The sequence below is a fragment of the Corvus moneduloides genome, chromosome 3 (assembly GCF_009650955.1).
Source record: "Corvus moneduloides isolate bCorMon1 chromosome 3, bCorMon1.pri, whole genome shotgun sequence".
In the NCBI taxonomy this organism is placed as follows: domain Eukaryota; kingdom Metazoa; phylum Chordata; class Aves; order Passeriformes; family Corvidae; genus Corvus; species Corvus moneduloides.
In genome coordinates, this window is record NC_045478.1 from 119,234,300 (window position 1) to 119,252,528 (window position 18,229).

An 18,229-nucleotide genomic window follows, 5' to 3' on the forward strand; every position below is an offset into this window, starting at 1 on the left:
TTTCCCTAGGTTAAAAAGCCCCCCAACAAACTCAAGTCATAAGATTGTGTATTTATGTAACAAGAAGTCAGATTTATGAAAAATGCTGCTGTGGATTGCAATTCCACATGAAATGGTCCAGTCTCGGAATACGAATTGTTGGATGCTGACATGTAGTGATGTGCACACTCTCCTGTCTGAGCTGAGTATATTTCTAACTTTGCTCTAATTATCAATCACTTGATTCATGTCAGACCACTCACATTTAAATCAAGTTTTTGTGCTATTTAGATAGGTACTCTGTAAACACAGGCAGAAGAGATGGTGTCTGGAATGAATGGGAAAGGCTGCCTGAGTGGCTGTCGGAGTCCATGTTCTGTATGAACAAATTAAAAGCATGAGTCTTTCATGCTAAATTTGTATGGGCCTCTGCACAAATTGCCCAATTTATTTAAGTATTTTCTGGTGGTGAGGTGTTTTGGGACGTGAGGGCTGATAAGCAGCATTAAATAAAACACTGCAAGTCGAATTTAAGGATAAAATGAAATTCTTTCTGTGTTGGGTTTGATGTTCTTAATTTAATCCCTGGTGGACAGTAGTCTGCATTACAAAACCTTCACACATAATTTGGCACAGTTTGGATGATTTGCAATCTCTCCCTGGCTGTCTCTGCAGAGGATGCCCCGAGCAGGTCCTGTGTGGAGGCTGGGTGACCTCTCTGCTCTCAGGAGGGTGGTCTCCTCAGGTCACTGTCGGGGTCATTTCTGCAGCAGAGCAAGGAAGCTTTGACTGTTCCTTTGCTTGTGGGGGTAAACAGAGGACTTCAATTTCCAGCACTACCCGTCCCTAACCTTCAGAAGCTTCAGAGGGGGATGGGGAAGAGATGCCAAAGGAAAGGCAGAGCAAAGAATGTAAGGAATTTTGCTTATCTGTGACAAGTTTCTAAGCGTGTTTGATTATGGTAATAAGGATACCTCATTAACAAAGGATTTTAAAGGCATGTACACCATTGATAATCAGTCAAAGTACACCGTACATCTTTAACGTTTTTTTTTCCAATGGGATATGTTTGAAATACAGCAGCACCTTAGTTAAAATGTGGAATTTCACTTGGTGCAGGAGGGTGGGGCTGTGGCAGCTAAGGAAGGAGCTCTATCTCCTGAAGATAAAGTCCCCATCACCAAGAGATGACTGTAAAAGATGCACAATTCCCAGTCCTTAAAACTCTCCCTAATTGCAAATCTCCTCATTGTTTTAAGTTATCTCTGGCCGTGCTGTGCTGAATTAGTCCTTTGGAGTCCCTGAATGGGATCAAGGGAAGAGAAGAGGAAAGGAAAGATGGGAATGAGAGCCAATGAGGAACAGAAAGCAAGATAGCCAGAGGAAAGGAAGGGGGATGGGTGTTAAGTGTAATTGCCCTTTGACTTCCTGTGAAACTGCAAAACCTTTTGAACGCCCTTGTTGAAGCAGCCCCAGGGATGTTTTCTGCACCCCTGCTGCATGGGAGGCATCTGGCCTGGTGTTGGGGGGCAAAAAGGGAAGAAATGGTGCAGCAGGAGTTTTCCTCCTCTGTTTGGATAATTTGCAGTGTGTGTCTTGCTGGAAAGTGGCCTGGTGAATGTGCCCCCCCTCCAGCCTCTGTGCTGATCTCAGTGTTAGGTCCCTTGGCCATCCCCCCCCGTCCCAGTTCCCCACTTGTAGGTGGGAGAGCCACCACCTGTGCTCACCCTCCTTCTTGGCCAGCCTGGCCCTGTAGCAGGCAGCTGTTTCCACCAAGCAGCCATCTGTGGGAATTTACTCCAACTCCACCTGATACCTAGAGTATTCCTATTTTTGCATCCTTATCTCCTAATGAGTTTATAATCTAGAACAGAGCAGTACCCCTGCAGTTCTCCAGCCTTCTTATCAAATGATTTTGCTATCAGGCACATTCAGATGACTGACGAGCTGCTTCTGGCCCCACATGGGCTCCTCTGTGGGGGCTTTTTTCAGGAGGAATAGGCTTGAGCAGAATTTCTGTGTCATGTTAAACAGGAGAAGAACGAAACCCACCTATGCACAGGGCTCTTCCAGCTTGTTCCAGGTATAATGTTTGAGTGGTGGCTGCCCAACCCTAAATGTGGTGGATGCAACTCAGTATTTTTTCTTCTATTGCCTTTGGGTTGAAGAAAGCATTTTAATATCCACACACCTCTAATAAACTAAAGCTGTAACGAGGCTTTCTCTATTTGTATTGCTCTTTTGTTGTCTCCTATGTGCATTTACTATTGATTTTTGCCAAACTCTCCTATACTGTAACTATGCAGTTATAAACTGGTGTTATTGAGGGGAACTGAGGAGGGAGGGAATAGCCATGAAATTACTGGTTGCAAACAAACACTGCAGCTCTATTTGGGCATTTCTCAGAAACACCTGGAGATTACTGCATACAACCTTCCTAATCAGTAAATCAGCCAGCCACCAATTGTTTCCTTAGCCACATCAGGCACAAATGGAACAGCTGTTTAATTTACTTTTTTTTTTATGGTAGGAAATTCATATCCTGAATCATTGATATCTTTATTTTGCAACTTGCTGCCATTAATTCTTTTATTTACCTTCCTTGCAGTGTTGCCTGCCATAAAAGATAGGAGGGTCTGTGTGTGTGTGTACAAGGTGGCCTGATGTCATCTTTCAGGACGGTGCATGGAAACCAAGTGAAATTCTCTGGCGCTTCACTTGAACATCCTCTCAAATCCGAGGGTTGAGGAGGGGAATGGGGGACACTTGCTAACGTGAGCAGGAACTGAGAGAGCCAAAGCTTTGCAAGCTCTAGAAACTCTGAAGTAAATGGCTTCAGTTGGCTTGAGACTGAGCAACAGCCAGCTACAACTGAATGCTTTATTGCCGTCTGGAAGTGTTTATTTTCTGAACATAAATTCAAGGGACAGATTCAAGGCATGTCTAGAAATAAAGCATATCATCATGCGAGCTAAGCTGACAAGGACAATTTACTGTACCCTGCATTCGTTCTGGGCCAATCGGAAGAGAAGAGGCTATTAACATCCTGAAATTCCCGCTGTTCGGCTCTGCCTGTCCCTTCACTGAACTCGGGAATGGCATGTATTAACCCCTTGAGGGCCTCCCGTGCACGGCGCACATCCCGGCAAGGGACACTTGTTTAGGCCCCGAGACATGTGCGGCGTGTCCAGCTTGCACTGACAGCAGCAGCAGCAAACGGCCCCGAGAGCCCGACACGGGCGCTGCTGTGGGGAGGCCCAGCACAGGGTTAACATCTCTCCTAGAGGCACTGTCGGCGCTGCACACGAGCGCTGACTTGCTCTGGTTAAATACGAGAGTTCACTGGTCAGCTTGACCTTGAATTCTCTCGCAAAGACAGGAACAAGTTGACATAGTGCTCGTGTTTCCAGTGGCTGCAAAGTTCAGGGAATACAATGCAACTGCAGCTCTCGTGCCGCGAGCATCTCTTAGAGAAGAGAAGGGAAAGTTCATTTCCTACTTTTTAAACACTGCCAGCAAGAAAAGTAACAAAACCAGGAGAGAAGTCAGAAGGTAAAGCACAAAGGGCACAGCAGCAGATATTGCAGAGGAAAGGTGCCATTCGTAGTCAGGAATGTGTTATAATAAAATCCACAAGCAAAAGTCCACAGAGGACTGTTTGCATAGCAGCACTACAATATCTATGTGTGTAAATAGAGGGAACAGCCTTTAAATCTACGTTGCAGCAGCAGCAGCAACTGTTGGGTCTTTTACCTGCTGCTTGAAGTGTTCCCCCTGACTCGGTGGGTGTCCTTGTACAGGACAGCACAATCAGCCCCATTCCAATGTTGTAGCTGAGGGAAATATGTTATTGCGGCTCTGAACAGGAATTTTCTGTATACAGCACTGCAGAAGGGCAGTGCAGTTAACTGGTCTTCAGCTTCTTTTCCTCTGTTAGAGAGTACAGATTCTGGACAGCTGATGATTTCACAGTAAAAGTCTTGGGCTGGTGTTTCTGATCAATTATTAATGTTTATTGTCTTCTTTTTTTTTTTTTTTTTTTTTTTTTTTTTTTTTTTTTTGGTGGGTTTACAACTGAGGAGTCTGTCTCATTCATTCCCTGCACTGCACAGGGCTTAAGTATCGCAGCCTTCAGTACCAGACCAGAATAATATAAGAACCACAAAGAATCATTTATCTGGCATGACATATTTTATGCTCTTGTGTAAGTTTTCCTAAGGGAATTCTGAATGTCCTACTGGGTGACTGTAAAGACACCAAGGACTCAAAGTCATGGGCATCATCTTAATTACAAGCCCTAAAACACTTAGTAGTACAAAGACAAAGCTGAGTGATTTAACTTTTCTGAAATTAAGAGACTGTATTGTCTCACCAAAGTCCTTCCACAGATCTCTTTAAGAGCAGAGTGGTTTGGGGCTAAAATTGATCCTTATCTTATATCACTTATAGGAATGTTTCTGTGCTTTAAAAATATACTCCCCATTTCTTATTTTCAGACTACCCTAATCTCAAATTAGCCTTCTGAGCAAAGGTCAGGAGTGCAGGTCTTACTGGTTCGGTTAAAGGAAATAACGCAAAATCAGACAGGCCACCACAGGAGTCTTTGTCAACAACTTCTTGAATGCTGAGAGGCTGCTCAGGCATAAGCTGTCTGTACAGCCAGATAGTGCTGTTATTAGAAACACATTAGTGTGAGAAATGAAAAGATGTGTGTGTGTGTATATATATATATACATACACATGGCTAATAGATACATTCATCTGATGGCTTTCACAGTAAACGTCTTAGGCTGGTGCTTCTGGTTAATTATTAATTAATAATTTGTTGTCTTGTTCCTTTTTTCGGTGTGTTTACAACTTAGCCTCGACTCTCTTTTTTTTTCCAGAACACACATAACAAAGCTCAGATAACTACGCTGACAGTTGTTGTACTATTACTCACCTTAGTAATGTCCTTAATAATGACGAAATGTTAGGTTTTCAATAATGTACCGATAAATATTTTGGAGTTGGGGAACTGGCAGGTATGTGGGGAAGGCACTTGGTGTTAACAGCTGATATACTGTTGTTACATTGATGAAAACTGGGGCAAATGCACTTGTGTAAAGATCCTTTTTATAAAAGTGATTTTCCTTTATCTCTTTTTATTTTTGTTTGTGTCCTTGTGCCTGAACATTTGACCCTGGAGGAGTAGGATGGAAAGATTGTTTAAAGAGCAGAGAACTGTTTATTTCAATTTTTTCCCTCTTCCCCCCCCCCCCCCCCCCCCCCCCTTGCAGTTCTTTTTACAGGTAAATCACTCGTGATATGGGAGAATCTCAGAAAGTTCAGAGGTTTGGGGCAGGAAATGCCTCCCCTCCCCCTGAAGTTTGGATTCAGAGCTAAATTTATCTGAATGCTGTCATTTCCCTGCTTTTCCCTCTCTACCTCCTTCATTACATTCCTCTTTCTCCCTCCTCATTCCCAGCCACCCAGATCTTATCCTTTCCTTGACCTGCAGCTCCCCCTCCCTAGCCTGCCACGGCTCTAAAATGTCCGGAGGCCTCAGCTGAAGGTGGTAGTTTTTCCTGGTGGGGTTTTCTTCATTCCTGAGCTGTACCATAGCGAGAAGTGCTCTGTAATCCCCTGCCCTCAGAAGCTGTGTCCATCAGCAGACGCTAAAAGCAGGTTTGGTGGCCCCTAAGAGGGGAAGGCAGCAGTGGTGCCCAGCAGAGCAGCCGAGGCTGGCTCGTGCCTTGCTGGGTGTGAGCGTCTGCCTGCGATGCAGCAAAGGGCCCATGCAGGTACAAGCAATTAGATTTAGGCAGAAGAATTCAGAAATAGGTGTGGAAGTTCAGCCAAATTTCCCTGCTGCTCCTGCTTTCCCTGACACATTCTGCACACCTGCATCACTTACCACGATCTTGAACAGGTCTTTCCTGGTAGGAAATACACAGAGTTCAGCAAGAATCCCTCTCTTTTTGTTTCTCCCTTTCTCTTTTTTTTTTTTTTTAAATACTATAGTCTTGCACTGTGGCTATTCTAGTTTTTCACAGAAGTGGCAGGCAGCCAAAGACTGGAGTCATTATTTGCAAACTCTAAAAATAGAGTCAAGATTTATAGGAAGAAAACAGATATGTCTTGTTATAAAACCATGAATAAGGATTGGCACGAACATAACGGTTTATTCTTTTTTGATATTGCTTATTGTAAATTGCACTCTATCTTTCTGGGAGATACAGCAGATAGTTACAGTGCAGAAACGCTTCCTTTACTTGAAAGTGCTGCACAACTGCAGTTTATTTGTTGTAAAGACTTGATTATTCAAAGCAAGCGATAAGAGATGAGGTAGCCTCTGGGAATTTTGTGCATTGTTGGGGTGGACAGTTTGTTTTTTAAAAAGTATTAGCGATCTTCTCCTGCAGGTCACTGCTGATAAAAATTACATTCTTCGCCCAGCGAAAAGGCGCCTCATGAGTTGCACTTCTGCTTAATACTGCTTGTTATTGTACACCATGAACATCACATCCCTGATCTAACTGTGGGTAATAACACTCCCTGCTCTATCTCCTTCTTTCTAGGCTCTGGCAGGGCAGCAACAAGGAAAAAAAAGAGAAGGGGAAAGAAAAAATAAAGGAAAAAAACAGAGGGGGGAAGCAAGCAGAGGGGAAAGAGAGAGGGAGAGACTTTCACAAAGAGTTAAAAAGGCCTGATGAAATCCTTACAATGTACACCATATGGCTTGACATTTACCAGATTAGTTAAACATTTCTACTGGGGATAAATATTCCTGCACATCGATGTAAAGAAATTGCATGAGACAAGGGCACATACAGCATATTTATGCCATGGAGTAATCTTTTTTTTTTTTCTTTTCTTTTTTTTTTCCCCCTCCCTTCCCCTTGGCTAGCAGAATTCAGGTTACAGAGCATGTAAGGGACAAATGTACCAACCCCAAATAAACCCCAATTCTGTGCACTCCTGAGCTGCTGGTGGGGTGGCTTCCAGCATCACCCCAAACACACCTCAAAACTCTCCCCCCCCAAAACCAGTCTTGAATGAGCAATCTTGCTATAAAAAAAATAACAAAACCCCAACTCTATGGAGAGGCTAAGCATTGAAGTTTGTCAAAATCTATCTGAGCACTCAGGTTGCCTGTGGAGGATGACTGTGATGGCTGCCAAAGTGATTTGAGCGGGTTGATGCAGAGGAGGTGACTGCTGGTGCCCGTGTCTGGTGTAGCCTGCCCTGCTCCTTGGTGAGCAGCCCTAAAGCCATAGATTTCATCTGATCTTTGCAAAGGCTAACATTTGTCTGCTGTCATTTTAGTGAGATTGATGACAGGCTGGGATGGGAAGGAGGAGAGGGAGCACAGCGGGAGGAAGGCTGATCCCCACAGCCCTGAGAGTTGGGGCCAAGCCCATCCAGAGTCACTATCCTGGACCCTCTGGTCAGCTCTGGCAGTGGCAGAGAGTTGTTCCTGCACCACTCCAGCAGGAATTGCACAGGGTTGTTACAGGAGATTGCAGGAACTTGGAGACAGGAAGGCAGCACTTTGCACTGTATGTATCTTAATAGATTATTCACGTCACAAGCAACACAGGGCAAAATGTTATGACAACCATAAGAATGTAGTTTACTGTGGCTTAATGTGGCTGGGCAGTGCAAGGTAAAGCTATCAAAAATGTTTTATTTTTTTTAAAGTTTCCAAGAGAAATTAACCGATGTGGACGTGCAGCTATTTTTATTCAAACCTCCGAATTTTGGCAAACTCTTGCCAGGCTATAGCAGAAAAGGCTTACTCTTTTTATTATTATTAGTAGTAGTAGTATCCCAGTGCCAAACTAAAAATCAGATGCCTTCCCACTTGGAAGCTTTCTTGCAAGCTGATGTAATAGGGGAATCTTCTGCAAAGGACACATGTCGCAAGCTGGGCAGCCAGTTGCTGGCTGCAGCACGTAATATGCCTTGGAAAAAAAACAGCTTCCACACTTGGGCAGGATGAAGTCCATGTATCTTTTTCCATGAATGAATGAGTGACTATCAATGCTGAAATTCAATCTTACCTCAAAATCCTAGAGATTTGTGTTTCACCAGGCATATGTATGTATACAGGGAGGGAACTCAGCACTTCTGGGAAAGAAATGCAGAGTGAATGGGTTCCTGCCCTTGTGGAGAAATGTACCTGCAAATCTTAATCCCAGTATTAGACTGGAAACCATTGAGGCAAGGGCTGGAAGCAGCCCTGGATCCTCTCTGGTAGCTGAAGGGGAGACTGGTGCATGAGCCAGTAACTCTAACAAGATGGAATTCAAAATATGCTTGACCTAAAACCTTGGGCTGGGACATGTACAGGCTTGGGGAAAAGCTCAGCTCCAGCCCCTCATGTTGAGATTTACAGTGCCGAGACCGATGCCTTGCAGATTTTAACCACCCAGTGTCCCATTACGACAAAATGACACCACATAAGGGATGGGTTTTCAGCTGCAGACCGGGAAGAATGTGGAGAGTGTGAAAACAAGATGTACCCTCCTTATTCTTGCTGGTCAGAGGGGAGCAGAGACTCCCACCCGAGTGGGAGGGCAGGCTTGGGCCCCGCACGAACCTTGCGCTTGGGTGATCACGGGTGGCTGGGTTGATAAAGAGGGAGCCAGAGAGATAAATACCTGTACGGAGGAAAATAAGAACAGATAATGGATTGGTCCAAGTCGCAATATATTTCCTCCTGGTGATGAAAGGCTAAGAGTGAGTTATAGATCTTTCCTCAGATAAGAACAGATATTTCTTCCCAAATCTTTTATCTATAAGATATTGAGATATTATTTTTGGTCTGCATTGGTATTAATCTGGCTCTTTGCATTCCCATCCCGGTCTTAAGCAGGTGACAACGTGGTAGGGAACCCAAAGGTTCTGACTGCACCTCCCATGGGTGAGGTGTTGCTTTTCATCGTCGGGAGCTGGGAAGAAAGAGGGAATGTTTATCCAGGTGTCTCAGGTGATGGTGATATGGCTATTTATGCATGACCAGGGTTTAAATCTTGCTTTGTTCAGGTCCTAAACGTACAAGAAGCATTGCTGAAAGTGTTATAAGATCAGTTACTGCTCTGGGATAGAATTAACTTAAAAAAAAACCCCAAACATTTGCATGTTTGGTTGATATGACAGGTGTGTGCAAGGGCGGGAGACTGTGTGGGGAGAAAAGCGCAGCGTGGTTTTGTCAGCTGGGAAAGATCAGAGCACCAGCTTTGATAGTGAGGGGAAGCGGCTTTTAAAATTTTAATTATTTTGTTAACAGTATTATTACTGAGTAAATATTTTGTATAATTTAGTAAATGGCTGCTTCTCACCCCCTTTCCCCGGGGCGGTGGTGGCGAGCCGCGGGGAAGCGGCGGGGGCAGCTCCCGCCTGCCCTCACGGAGGTGCCGCCATCTTGAGGAGAGGGCGGAAAGGCTGGGGACAGGTGGGAACACCGAGCCAAGAGGAAAGCACAGGTGGGCTGCGGCCAGACAGCGTTTGAGGCTGTGGGATGAGGGGTTTAGGGATGGGCAGGTGCCATGTCCCAGCGTGAGGGCTGTTCATGGGAGCATGCTGGCAGGGCAAGGGGCCTCCTGTGGTTTTCACCTGCTGCAACTTCAGCCTTTGCTGTCTTGCTTAAACCTCTGCTTTTGGATCTTCAGAGAAACCTTTGCAGTGGTCAGTAAATCCTAATGTTGTGCTTGCTCTGGTTTATGAGATTTCCAGGAGATTTGTCAGTTGGTGGATCAAGCAGCTCTGAGGACACAGGTTTGGGCTGAGGGGGGAGGACTGTACTGTCTCCATCTTGTTACAATGAGCTTCGGGTTCAGTACATTAACGTGTTAATAAGGAAGCCCTGTGTTCCCACACTGCTCTTAAAGGCATTCTCACACTGCTGACCTGACCCCCTTAATCCTGGCTTTCCTGGAGGAAAAGCTGATCCATCAGGCCTCATGTACCTAAAATGGGATGAAAGGGAGTGATGGGCCTATTTCAATGCTGGTGTTTCTCAGGTACCTCAAGCAACCTTGTTCTTTTTGTGTTCCTCGCTTATTTCCCTGGGAAGAGGGGGGGAAAAAAAAAAAGGAAAAAAAATCCTCTAGATGTGAGGGCTCAAATCACTGAAGATGAGAAGCAGCAAAAGGAAATAAAGAGGTCAAACGCCTAAGTTAGCTTATGATTAAAAAGAAATTAGTGGGGCTATTTTTAATTTGTTTAAATATATTACTTTCTATTAAAGAGGTCTTTATATTTCACTAAGTATGAGATGAAGTGTGTCACCAGAGGAAGATTTTTTTCCGTTTTAGTATCATTTCTCTTCAAAAATTAGAAGTCCGATGCCACTGAAGTCACAAATGTGGAGACAGCAGGAATGGCAGCCAATGTGGGACTTTTCCTCTACAATACAGCATGGTCACCTTCCAGTTGGGCTGGTTTGCAGGAATTCAGGGAAGACAACCATAACCTGTGCATAACAGGTATGTCATGGGGAGGTCTGTGGTATCACACAGCCTCCCAATTACTCAGCCTCAGATTGTTGTGCAGCCTTGAGAACCAAACTCTGCGTCTCTGCCCTCAGACCCATCCCAAGGTGTTGGGTCCCAGCTCAAGGCCCTGCTGGGAGCCCTCTTGGAGGCTGGAGTGTATCTCATATCTGAATTTAGCTGCCAGATCTTACATCTTTTTTTGTTAAATCTGCTAGACTATGGATATTTTCAGGCTGCAGCTGACAGAAATTAGAAAGGATAGTTGTAAACAAAGTTTTGTAATGCCAGAAGTCTATGACGGAGCTTTTATAATCAGTGCACAAGCTGAACGGTGATCTAACTGTTCCAAGGCTTTCCATGAGACTGCTGTTTTTTTATTTTCTTTCTTTTGTTAAATGAAGTTCCTTGAGAATAAAAACTGCAACCGGGTGAGTCTCTGCAAACCTGTGAGGCTGTGAGAGAAATACAGTTTGAATAAAAATAATAAAACGTTTGGTTAGGAATTTGTTACAAAGCTCCAAAACAATGCAAACACCCTCAGTCTCTTGTTTCGTTCCCAGCTGGAAAGCCAGGCCAGAGTCACTGAACATTTCACCAAGTCTTGCTAACCTTCTGAGCTGAGTTGTGAGAAATTGTTCTTGACATCACATGAGCTGGGCCACAAGGCAGGACTAATGTGATATTTGCTGTCGAAGGTTTCCTAGGAAACATGCTACTTAGAGCACTCAGCCCTCCCTGCCACCCTTCCTGCATCCTTCAGCTTCCCTTGCTCCCACAGGTTTTGCAGGGGGCAGGGATGTCCCCTCTGACCTCCGGACACCGTTGGCACAGACCTCCCCTCTTCCCAGCAGAGCCGAGAGGGGCTGCGGAGATTCTGAAGCTCACCCACCTAATTGCCCTTTTTTCCTCTGATTTCTCTCTTCTTTGTTTTTCCCCAACACTCTGCAGTGGGAGAAGTGAGAGAAACTAAGCTACATCCTGCAAGACTGGAGATGGAGAGAAGGAAGTTTGAGCCTTCTCAGTGAACTTAAACTTTCCTGCCATGGGGGAACTGGTGGAAAAAGGTTAGGAAAATCAGCAGATAACTTACAACTTAACTTGCCACATATTTTGCCAGCAGTTTGCAACGCAGTAGCTGTTATGGTACATAACCTACAAGGGCTTTTCAGCAGAATGGAGTTCCCCAGTTCCTTCCCATAATTTCACCTGGTAGGTGCTGTCCTTGACATCAGCCCCACAAAATGATTCCTGCCATCCAGGCCAAACTTTTCAGCTTGGCCATTTGGAGAGTCCCCATTGCAGATGGGATGAATGGAGTCAGTTCACACATGTTAACCAAATGCAAATCCTTAGATGGAAACTCATGGTCAGCTTTTTCCACTGCTATTTTCAGAACTTCCACAAAAGACCGTGCTGTGATTATATGTATTCATGATATGTATATCATGTATTCAGCTCAAACAATATTTGAATGATGCATTTAGAATTCTTCCTAAAAAAGGACCATGCTTCTGTAAACTACATCATATTTGTAAAAAGAGGGAAAAAATCTAGCTTGCTTTTCCTTTCTTCCTCCCTTTCTTTTTAATATATCATTTCATAAGGCTGTAAGAATTGGTGTTAATGCTACATTACACACAGACACACTTCTACATAATCATATGCATTTGCCTGTATTCCATACATAAACAACCCTATGGAATCCCGACTCTTCATTGTTAAGTTTGTCTCCATATTTTTCAAAGCAAAGCAGCTCTGAGTGTCACACAGTTGCTTTTTTCACTCTTGTTCAGTGGGCTTTGCAGAAAATGCAGCCAAACAAATAATGCATTGGGAGTTTTGTGGGTTGGCTGAGTTTTGGTTTGTTTTCACTCTTTTGGTTTGTTTTGCCATTATTAGATTTTGGGGGGGGGGGTGGTTTTGGGTGGTTTTGGTTGTTTTTTTGGGTTTTTTTTGGTGGTTGTTGTTGTTGTTTTTAATTTTGTTTTTTTTACCTGGCCATTTATAACTGCCTCTTTCCCCTCTTGTCTCCACCACTGACAAAACACCATTTTTATGACTCTGTCATTAAGTGTCCTTCACATTGCCAATATTGATTTCCCCAACCCCTGGAAGGCCCAGAGTGTCACCTCCATGATGCTCCCTGAAGCCACTGGCTTGGAAAACGGGAGCACTCGAGGTGGAAAGGAGATGAGTAGCCCCAAGTCCCTGGGCTGATTCATTTCTCTCCTTGGTGCCGTTCCCTTTACCTCCCTGCAGGTCTGTGTAGAAGCTGTTTGGCCAACATGCCCCATGGGCCTTTTCTTAGTAAGGAAAGTGCAGGGGGTGGAAAAGAAATTCCATTCTGGATCATTTAGCTCTACCTTCAGTTTCTGGTGGCATCCCAAAGATAGGGGTGGCTTTTGGGCCGGCTTTTTGGCATGCTTTCAGGTTCAGGAGAGCTGCACCTGCTGGGCCCTGCAAAGCCAGTGGGGCGTCACCTGTAAATCCGGGCAGAATTGGGGTCTTTGTGGCCAGAGAAGGAAAATCAGTAACGCTCTTCTCTTTCTGTTCCAGTCTAGAAAAGATCCCTCCAGGTGTGAAGTCTGTGATGTCAGTCAGCTTCAGAGACACAGCACCAGCTTAGCTGAGGATCCATACGCAAGTCTCAGGTCAGTACCAATCTCTTGGATCAGCATTTTTCACTGTAGAGTTACTCTTTCCTTGCATGGAATTGTGATGGTGGATTTGCAAATCAGCCTCTGCCTGTGAGATACCATCATGAAACCACATTGCTCATAGAAGGCAGAACCTTTCTGCATTATGAGAGGCTACCCAATATGTGAGATTCTGGAGGTCACCCAGATCATTTGTTGTTTTCAGAACACTGTCAGAATGTCAGTCCTCGTGGCACCATGTGTAATATATGTCAGGGGCTCTTGTTAAATCCCAGTGCCAGCTGAGGAAGGGAGGAAAGGAGATACAAAACCACAGCTTGAGTTATTGTTGGAGGCAGGACTGGAACTCGGGATTTCCTGGGCAGATTACCAGCCTTCACTTCTCCCTCAGTTGGTATAATTAGCAGTGTCCTGGATCACTGTTACTCCCATGCAAGCACACACCTGAATGCATTTTTCTTTGAAATTGTCTGTCTTGGGGTCATTTCTGTTGTGCACTTCGGGCTGTTGATGATCTGTTGTCTGCAGTGAAATGCTCACTGGTACACTGTAAATCATGAAGAGATGCAAAGGCATCCATTTGCTACTACTGATTCAGTCTCTCTGGATTTCTAGAATGGGCTACCTGTAAAACTTCGGGAGCCAAGTCTTGGAAAAACCCCAATCCTTTGTGGCTCTTTAATTTTTTTTTGTTTTTGGCTGCTAGCCATGCAGATGGATGGCTTACATCCTTGAGATGAACCTAGTGCAGTCCTCATTGACCTAGCAAGCCATTTTTTCCCTGATGACAAGCTGGGATCACATTTTGTAATGACTGCTGCAAGATTGTCTTGTTAGGGAAAGGGCTAAGGTGGGATCGTCTTTAATGACAATGAAAGCACCTCATAAAACCTGATTCTTCAGTTTTACAGGCATGGCTGTAAGAATTTTAGCCAATGCAGACTTAGTAAATCAGTCAGTCAAAAATTATATCAGTTGAAGTATAATGTTCATGGCAGTCCAAAAACCTGAACGTGTAGGTGATTTGGAGGGCATTTTGTTAACTCTTTAATTGGTCGTTTGCGTGCTGGCGGCACTAGCTGATCGCCTGTAGGTCAGAGTAGTCCTAGAGCTTAGGTAAATGTATATTGTTATATGTCACATTTTCATACGGCTTCTTTGCACAGGTTGGTAAAAATGATTGCTGCATAATTAAAATTAAGACAAGGTGGGAAAAGTGATTCAATTAAACCCCTGAAGCCATTGCACAAATTATCTGAAGTACCAAAAACTAATGAATAGTTAAAACTAGTTTTATCTTTCTACTCTTCATTCCTGGATCCTGAGGGTATCAAAATGGCTGAAGTCTCTCTGAAAGTTCTCAGAGGTGAGTTTTTGGGTGGGCAGTGCAAGTATGAGTCAGCACAGAGGAATCCAGGCCTTTTAAAATACCAGCACACAGAAACTTTGTTACCTACTTGTTTTGAATTGAAAATAACCAGACCTTACGCACAAGAGACCTTTTGGTTTCTCCACCAGCCCAGAATTATTTTGAAAACATCTGCAATATTTCACTCTGTATGCTGCAGGTATTATATACCAGGGAGGGTGATGACAGTAAAAATAAATGAGATATGTTGTAACCAAAACATCCCAAGTTTTACATCATACATTTCACAAGCCTAGCAAGCATCCTGTGCTTTGACTTGAAGGCCGAAGGCATGTGGTAGTTTTACAAATGTCTATTAGTATTAACAAATATGTTCCATTATTAGACAGTGTGCCACTGCCCCAACCTCCCAGTGCAAGAGGTGAGTTAATACGGCTTATAAAATGTAAGAGTGCTGCAGGCACAAACTATGGAAATCAGAGCCCTGGCTAAGCAGGAGGTCTCATTACATTTTGTGGGACAACTTACTAGAGGCCTGAACATGAGCATAAAAGCTGCCTCCCAGCTAAGGCTTTTTATGGTTCCCATCCTTTCCCAGAGCAATACAGCTCTAGGAGATTTAGAGCAGCAAGGTCTGCACCTTTGGATGCTGGCAGTGTGCTGATTCTGACCGGGTTTGAAGTGACAGAATTGAGATGGGTATGTTTGCACTGTGCCTTTGCTTTTTAACAGAATCGTTGGAGGCTGAAAGTAGCAGGGCACGGAGGAGTTGTGCTCTTGTTGCTTTTTGGGTTTGTCTTTAGTTTTTTTTTTTTGTTCTTCTTGCATGGCTCTGTGCTGGTAGCTTCAAACCCCCATTTCTTGGAAACAAGAGTGTTTCTTGGTCAGGTTTGACAAGACTGTGAGTGTTTGCATACGCACATGAAGACCCAGTATGTTGAAACTGTATAAAACAGTGCATCTTTCAAGGAAGTAAAAAAGTCTGGTTGCTCTTCATTAGAACAGATACTGCCCTGCAAGATCTCAAAATATGGCTTAGGAGGGACTGTAGTCAGCCATCCAAGTGGAAATGTCTGTAGACGTTTCCCCTAGCAGGGATGGTGTGGATGCATAGAAGAGAAACACAGTGCCTTTTTATGCTTCCACCTCTCTGGAAGTGATTCTCACCCTGCGTTTGAAACAGTTAAAAACCCTCTTCTGATACTTAACCAAACTTAATCAGAAACCTTAAATAGGAACTAATTTACTGTCACAGGTAGCGTGCTCATCTTAGTACCAACTTTGTCAATCCAAAAAAAAAATCCCTGCTGAGGACCGGGGTGATTCAGGGAATAGTAGGTTATGAAAACATGATGATGTCAACTCACTAGATGAGTCTTTCATTAACGGGTAAAGCTTCTGTAGGTAGAAAAAATAAACCTTCTTAAAGATTTCTGTGGCTCAAGACCCCAAGAGATGAGGAGAGCAGAGAAAAAGGAGAAAACTGAAGCACAGGAGGTGTTCAAATCACATGAGCTCTCTGCTTTCTCATGCTTCATAGTGGAAAAGCAAACAGCCAAACATTGTCAGGAGTGTCCTAAAAAGCCAAAATGTGAGTGGACAAGTTGCAGTCTCCCCCCCAAACATTTTCTTCAGTCTTTTTTTGATGTGTGTTCAGCCTAGACTGCTGGTAATCAGAGACAAAATTTCCACTACCTGTGATTCAAGAAAAACACTGCTTATGCCATTAAACAGAGTGATTTTCTGTAGCCTTTTCTGTATGGTCTTGGCTTGAGACCACCCAAATGCCAGGTGAAGTAGTGCTTGGGACGAGTCGAGGTTTTCCTTATGCTCCAAAGCATAAGCAACAGACTGCAGTTGATTTCATAAATGCAGACTGATATTTTTAGGAGGCTACCAACAAAAACCAGGTTATGGGATGGGCTGTTGTGGATTGCATCAAGAGAGTGCTGAAATTCCTGCCCTGCATATAGGAATGTGGAAATGACCCAAGAGTGTTTGGGATGCCTTTGTGGATTTTGTGTATGTATATAGCATAGCGTAATGTTTACGGAGATGTATATGGCAGTACCATGCAGGACTAATATGAGACAGAAATGTTGTTAAAAGACATTATGTGACACACTCACAATTTTTCCTCTGTGTGCAAAGAGTGAGTCAAGGTCATGGCACCAAATTCATCTTTCAAAAGTGCCTCATTTCACTGACTATGGAAGGCTTGGACCGCTGGCCTGTATTTACTATAAAAATACATGTTTTAAGCTATTAAAAAAACGTTCAGCAGTATTTTGATCTGTTAATATGGACCTTTTCAAAGAAAAAATGCAAGCTTTGCCACCAGCCAGGTCCATTCCCGTGTCAGACCCTGCAAATAGCAAGTGTATGGAAAAAGTTTAAAACTTGGATTGAGGAATGCAGCCAGGGTTGCTGGTGCAGGAGCCAGGAGCACAACCCCTGCCTGCTGGGCTTTGTGGAGAAGACCTACACTATCAAAGCTCTGGAAGGTAAAGGAATGCATGAGGGCTTTGAAGAAATTCTTTTAAAAGCCTCTGGAATTACAAAGACAGTGAGAAAGGCTTTCCACAGACTTCCTGGAAATGCCATGTCACTGGTGGGTTCCCCTGGGAACTGAAGGAGGCAGCAGGAAGCTGGTAATGGCCTATTAAATTTGATAGGACTTGCTTTGGTGGTGGGTGGTGGGACCACAGCATTTCCATGTGTTTTCACTAGTGAGCAGCAGAAGGATGTGCACATTGTGCTTCCTTTGGGGTACATTTTCCATGTTTTTAATACATGAGACAAACTTCATTTCCAGTGAGTCTGGGGTGCCACCATCCTCATGTTATCTCAGTAAGCACAGCCCTTGCTCAATAAATCCACGTGCAGGGACCAAAACGTTAGACTGCTTGAGGAGACAGTTCTTGGATCAGCCCAAAAAAGGGGCAGGGATACGAGATAGCCCTTTGGCAGTAGGGTTGCCCAGGGATACATCTGGAAGGGAAGGTCTGCTTTGGCACGGATAGAGCCATTACAGTGATGCCTTTCCAAGAGGATAATGTTCTTTGGGTGTTCCCCCCTTCTCCTGGCTTACATGTAAGATGACAACAAGGCTGAAAAGACCCTGCTGGGTGCTCAGAAAGGGACAAAGTTAGTAATGGCCAGTGTGCAAAGAAAGATTAGACATGAATAGAATTGGATTGATTGCCTTAGACAACTTCATGGCTTTCCTTTCCTCCCTAAAATTTTTTTTGTGGGTTCTTTTTTAGTAAAATAAATCACAGCTCATGAGAGCGCTGTGCAAATATGTCAGAGTATTTTTGGTGGCTCACAATTAGCCTTGATAACCCAAAGGATGGAGGCTGGCATATGCCATGGGAGGAGTCAGGGATATTGTGCATCTTTGTGTCTGTGGATATGTGACAGATTTCTTCAGTCAGATGCAGGCCAGGCCGAATTTAGCCACCTTGGCCTGGATATTATCCCTGTGGCTAAAATTGCCAGATCATTTACCCTGGAAATTATTGCAGTGGTGCACTGCCAAATGCACAGTTGTATTGTTCCTTTGCTTCATGCTGTTGGGTGTTAAATGTACCTCTGAGCCTTAAGCAAGTCTTGATTGAGTGTTTTTTGTTTACAAGAAATTATGGAAGGGGAGAGGAATCTTTCAGTGTTCTTTCAGGATCTACCAAAACCTTTGTCATGTACTTCTACCTTAGGTAGTTATGACTTAAAGGGTGAGAAGG

General features: G+C 44.0%; 1 long non-coding RNA gene across 1 annotated transcript in view; it reads left to right on the forward strand.

Annotated features, from left to right (window-relative positions):
• The window catches only part of LOC116441644, a 232,620-nt gene that overhangs the window by 183,431 nt on the left and 30,960 nt on the right, over window positions 1–18,229 (forward strand). The window contains exons 5-7 of the long non-coding RNA XR_004239201.1: window positions 10,281–10,451; window positions 11,409–11,524; window positions 13,017–13,111. This is a non-coding gene — a long non-coding RNA (uncharacterized LOC116441644). The remainder of the gene's footprint in view (window positions 1–10,280; window positions 10,452–11,408; window positions 11,525–13,016; window positions 13,112–18,229) is intronic.